We start from the raw sequence: 5316 nt of genomic DNA, 5'->3' as shown, positions 1-5316 counted from the left end.
TTTACATTTTTGCGTAGCAATTGTCGAGGTGCACTTTTAGGTCCAGGCATGTTTTTTATAGCTGCTGGTGGAAGTTTCAAACTAGGAAGCAAACTTCTACTAGGTTTTTGAATAGGAGGATTTGGTATCTCTATATCTTCTTCAGTAATATCTTCGTCTGAATCTTTATCTATTGTTATTACTCTAGGTTGTGTTGCTCTTCTTTGTGATACTCTTGATCCTATTGTACTTTGATTTAAATTACCTTTTGATGTTGATGGTTTTAATATTGATTTTTGAGGTTGTAATTTTGATTTTTGAGGATTCACATAGACTTTTTTCGGTGGTTTCTTTGGTTTCTTTGGGTCATTATCAAGTTTTTTATTAATTTGGATTCTAACTTGCTTTTGTTGTTCGATCTCAGTTTGAGAATTTTTGCTAATTTCTTCATTAACATTTCTAGAAAGAGCGTCGGCATTTGTGTTTAGTTTTTCTGATTTATGTTGAAATTCATACTCATAGTCTCTTAATTTTAGTCTCCATCGTATTAATCGCTGTCCTGGATCCTTTATGGTATCGATTCATCTTAATGGTTCATGATCACTTACTAAAGTAAATTTATTCCCATAAATATATGGTCTAAAATGATGTACAGCATATAAGACAGCTAGACATTCTTTTTCAGTTGTTGAATATATTAATTATGGTGCATTCAATACTCTAGAAAGATATGCAATAGGAAGATCGAATCCATCTTTTTCTTGACTTAATACTGCGCCTATAGCGAAGTCTGATGCGTCTGTTGTTAAAGTAAATTGTTTTTCGTAACTGGATATTGTAAAATGGGACTAGTACACAAAGCTTCTCTTAGCTCTTTGAAACTTTCTTCTTGCTCTTGTTTCCATTCGAATTTAGCTTCCTTTTTTAACAAATTAGATAATGGTTTAGCTTTTGCTGAAAAATTTTTTATGAATCTTCGATAATATCCTGCTAATCCTAGAAATTGTTTTACATTTCTGGGTGTTTTAGAGGTGTAGGAAAATTTTTAACTGCTTCTACGGTTTTTGGATTGGGTTTTACACCTTCACTGCTTATTATGTGTCCTAAATAAGCTACTTCTTTAAAAAGAAATTCACATTTTTCTGGTTGTAATGAAAGATTTGCACTTTTTAGTCTTCGTAACAATCGTCTTACCTTTTTACCGTGTTCTTCTAGATCGTTAGCATAAACTACGATGTCATCTAAGTATACGAATAGTTCAACTCCTTGAAGTCCTGTTAAAACTTGATCCATTATTCTTTGAAATGTTGATGGTGAGTTTTTCAATCCCATGGGCATTCTTATGTATTCGTAATGTCCATGTATAGTAGAAAATGCTGTTTTTGCTCTATCAAGGGGATCTAATTCAATTTGATGAAGTCCACTTGCTAAATCGAATACAGAAAAATATTGAGCTCCTCCGAGGGTGTCAAGTATACTAATTATATTTGGTAATGGATAGCAATCACCAATTGTCTTCTCGTTTAGTGCCCTGAAGTCGATTACTATTCGCCACTTTTTCTTACCGGTTCCATCGATTTTCTTTGGAATTATGAGTAGTGGTGAGTTGTATGGTGAACAAGAAGGACCTATAGCTTCTTCTGACTTCATTCTATCAATAACTTTATCAATTTCTTCTTTTTGGGTTGGTGAAAATCTGTATTGCTTAGTATGAATTGGTATTTCGTCATTTGTAAGAATTTTATGTTGTACCATATGTGTTGGTGTTAATTGTTCTCCTGCCAGATGAAAACTGTCTGGAAATTCTCTTACTAATTGCTTTACATGTTCTTTTTCGTCTTCATTTAAATGATCAAGTCGTAAACATTCTAATATGGCTGAAACTCTATCTGTTGGTGGTATGTATTCTTCTTCTGTTGAATAGTTATCTAAATCTTCACCTGGTAATTTATAAAATTCAAAAGGAATTAATTCTTGAGGTGGTATTTCAATTTCTGCACCTTCAGATGTCATATTTATGGCATAGATATGACAAACACCGTTGTCGTTTGTTACTACTTCTTCACCTACTAGTAATCCTTCGACTGTTTTTATTAATGGTAGATATCCTTCCTTTAATTCTGTATTTAAAATGTCAATGGGTATTACTTGTCTTGTTCTGGCTTTGATAGTTACATTTTTTCTTTTATTAGCTTTGTTTTCAGTTAATGCATCTCTAGCTTCTGTTGATTCTTTATCCGCGAAAAATATAGGTTTTACAGGATCTGAATGTGTGACTATAGTATTATGCCAAAATGAAATTTCAACTTTTTCTTCACGTAGATATTCACGACCTAGTATACCATCCGATTCTATAGGGAAACTTGTAGATACTACTTGAAAATTTATTAGTTTCGAATTGATGTCTAATTGAACTGTTTCCAATGTTAAAATTTTAGTAGGGACAATTCCGGCTATGTGTTGGGCGCCAATTTGTTATTGACACCGTGTTTAGGGTAAGGACGGAGTCAAAGGTGGGGTGAAATAGTTCACAGAGAAGGTCAAAATTATTCTCACGTAAATAATCTTTGGTGGCCCTGAAAAGGGCCGGTTGAGAGCAGTTAGGGACTAGTAGAGCTCGAACCGTAAGCGCCTGCGTAAGAGGGACGCCGACGTTACAGAGGGGGAGTGCTTATCCGGAGAGAAAGCCTCGGGGGAGACGCCAACCGGAATAAAGAGCGTGTCGGGTGAATGCTGGTTCGGAGCCGGGGTAGTCGCGAGGCGTGAAGGTGGCTTCTTCTTGAATTATTCTTAATTAATTCTGAAGATATTATATTTTCTTTAATTATGTTCACATCAGCACCTGTATCTATTAATAAGGTTGCTGATAAATTTTGGAAACTTGGAGAATTAATTACTATCAATGGAGATTCTCTGGAGTTTCTAGCGTGGAAGATGTTTCTTGTAATGATAGGATTCTCGCGTTTGCTGGACGCTCTTTGAATTCTCCACTCGTCGTCGCGTCTGTCCGTCGAGTCGAATTCGAGTTTAAATTACTCCTTTCGAAGGAGTGTGGGGACTGAGCACGAGGTGGTGTTCTATTCCCATCGAAAGATTTGTTAAAATAAGCTTCTTGTGGAGAAGAATACGGGTAAAAAGGATAAGAATTATATGGCATATAAGCATTAGGAAGAAACAAGTGTGAATGATTAGGATATTGTGATGGAAAATTATTATTTGGCATGTATGGTGGATAAGAGTTTCTCAGTATACCAGTGGGAGTAGGTGATTGAGAGCGATATCTCGTTTGTTCATGAGGATATGAAAACTGTACTCTATTACTAGGGCTTCTTTCCTTGTTGTAACGCAAAACATTCAGCCATAGAATTTACCATAGTATCATGAAGGGATCTATTCATGGAAGTTGTGAAAGTTCCGCTATTGGTTCCGGAAGTATTATTTTCTTCGTTTTCCACAAGGTCTTTCTGACGTTTATTTTTATTACGAGTCATTGTTAATTTACAATTGTTCGTTAATAATATCAAAAGAAAAAGGAAGTCCTAAAACTCCAATTATATCTGACTTATTGTCAAAATATATTGTTTGGAATTCTATTTCTGAATAATTTTAACGCAAACTTTTGCTTCTCCGTGTGTTCGTATGGTACCGTCTCTCAAAAAGTATTTTAACATACGGTCTATTCCTAAAAATGAGTTAAGTTCTGTTTCTTTAATAATATTATTGGGTAACGAGGGATCTAAAATGAATAGGCCTTCGTTATGTATGAAAAATGAAGATTTTTTAATGTTAATTGTGGATATAAATCGCTATATTTCAGTAAGAACTGAAAATATGAGTTCATTAATTTATGATAAGATCCTTTGTGTTAGATGTTACTTTAATGTAAGTGCAAATTAGTTTTGAATTTAGTGACACTTTAAATCAATATATTTGTTAAATTATTGATTTTAAAATTTTGAGTTATATACCAAATTTTTAGCCACCAAATTATTGAAAATAATGTCACAAAAAAAAGAGTTAATAATGGTATTAAACAAAACATATAGTGAAAATATTATTAATAAAAATGTAAATTCTCTAGGATCTGTATTAAGGAAGGGTAATCCTAATATACCTGTTAATTCAGGTTGACTTGGATTGATGAAAGTTCTTAGAGGATATATGAATGTTAGGATAAATTTCTAAATTGAATGAAACATTGTTTACATGTTCACTCATGAGAAAATCCTATGAATATTAGAAGAATCTTCTAAATAAATTATTTCGAAAGAAATTAGCTACGCGACGTCCTAATCGTTTTTGAATTGATAGTTCACGTCTCCAAATTTCTCTTTCGTAAATGATTGCAATTCTTTCAAAATATCTTGATTCGAAAATTTGATCAAGAAATGGTGCTCCTAATATAACGATAATTTCTGAATCAACTTGAGCGGCGTCGACTTTAAATCTCAAAGAAAAATCGCTAAATTCTATTATTGTGCTCCCAATAGTACGAATTGCACCTTGTCGAGATATAACTGAATTATCGCGTTCTATTGAAACGAATGATGCTATTGCTGATTGTTGAATTAAATTTATCAATAGTGTGTGATCTATTAAAAAGTTACCTCTATGTGAATTAAAATGACCTGATATTAATTCAACGTAGGGATAATTATGTTGATTATAGTCAAAATTTGCAAAATAATTACTTATTAAATGTTTTATTAACATTATTTATTAATAATTTGCTCAGTTTTATTTAACAAGTTTTCGAAGAAGTTGGAAAATTCTTCTTGAGTTTTAATTTCTTTAATTATATTTTTCAAATGAAAGTTTTCTACAAATTTTTGAGATTCTAATGAAGTTTCGATATTAAATCTTCTTTGAGCTATTATTCTTCCTCGATTTTTAATTTTCTTTGATGTCGGAATTTTATCACACATAATTTTTTAACTGCAAAGAGGCATTTTGTGATTTTAAAATTTTGATAAAATTTATCTATTAAGATTTTAAATATTCAAAAACAACTTTTAATTATTGAGGAATATTTATGAATTATGAAGAAATAAGATAAAATGACAGGTTCTCCGGACGGCGCAAACTATCGTTTGATCAATTAATATTCGCCGGACGGCGCAATAATAATATTACAATTTATCTTAATTAGTAAAATGAAATCTTTGCTTGAACGGTTCCGCCGGACGGCGCGAACTATTCTTAATTCAAGCTGAAATTCGCCGGACGGCGCAAAAACAGCTTAAATTACAGGATTTTGTAAGATTTTAATAAATGGTTTTTAAATTATAAACAAAAATTGTTGTTAGAGTGTCAGTTTAATTTTTCTATATTCTAAGT

This window comes from Leptopilina heterotoma, unplaced genomic scaffold (assembly GCF_015476425.1).
Source record: "Leptopilina heterotoma isolate Lh14 unplaced genomic scaffold, ASM1547642v1 Lhet_221, whole genome shotgun sequence".
Taxonomy (NCBI): Eukaryota; Metazoa; Arthropoda; class Insecta; order Hymenoptera; family Figitidae; genus Leptopilina; species Leptopilina heterotoma.
The sequence above is the reverse complement of the archived record's forward strand: the minus strand, read 5'-3'. Positions refer to the sequence as shown.